This window comes from Buceros rhinoceros, unplaced genomic scaffold (assembly GCF_000710305.1).
Source record: "Buceros rhinoceros silvestris isolate BGI_N320 unplaced genomic scaffold, ASM71030v1 scaffold20921, whole genome shotgun sequence".
Lineage (NCBI taxonomy): Eukaryota > Metazoa > Chordata > Aves > Bucerotiformes > Bucerotidae > Buceros > Buceros rhinoceros.
In genome coordinates this window covers 29,578-30,166 of record NW_010393982.1, presented here as the reverse complement: position 1 = coordinate 30,166, position 589 = coordinate 29,578, and the positions used below count along the sequence as shown (strand labels likewise).

The 589-nt window shown below is 59.1% G+C and overlaps 1 protein-coding gene across 1 annotated transcript in view; it reads left to right on the top strand.

The window, feature by feature from the left end:
• KIZ (kizuna centrosomal protein) overlaps positions 1-589 on the top strand; it is a gene marked incomplete at its 5' end in the record, with an annotated part of 38,935 nt that overhangs the window by 10,422 nt on the left and 27,924 nt on the right.

Below are 589 nucleotides of genomic sequence, written 5' to 3'. Positions count from 1 at the left end.
GAGCGGTTTAATTTCTGGAACGCAGTATCTGCCTTCAGAGAAGCTGATTCAGTTCAAAATCAAAATGAGCTTTTAGTCAAACGCTCGTAATCGCCTCAGACCGCCCGGGGGGCTTTTCATGTCTGTCTGCTGCCAAACACGCGCCGCAAAGCGAGCAGGCTAATGCAGCCGGCCTTGGGCGTGCGGTGGGGACAGGCTTCTTCCAGCTCTCCTCGGCTTGACCTTCGGTGCTGCCAGGCATGGGAGCTGGTGAAGATGCCGTGCCAGAAGTGAGCACACGCTGGGCTCTGCCACCAGCTCGGTGCAGGGCAGCGCTCGCCAGCATCTCCTGCTGCTTCCTGGCTGCTGCTCACAGCACGAAATGAAGGAAGGAACAAATCCTGCCTCCCCGGTGTTAATAAAGCAGGAACGTGGCCCATTTCTCCACCCCCCTCTCCAAACTGGAGGAAAGTCCTCCGTTCCTCTCCCTTCCCGGCAGGTGAGGGAAGCACACCCTCGCTTCACGAGTGTGGAACCAGGCTGAGAGAGCCCATCCTGGCAGCAGCCGCTGCTTGGCACAAGCGCTCAGTGACTGAGGGCCGGGGAAGCT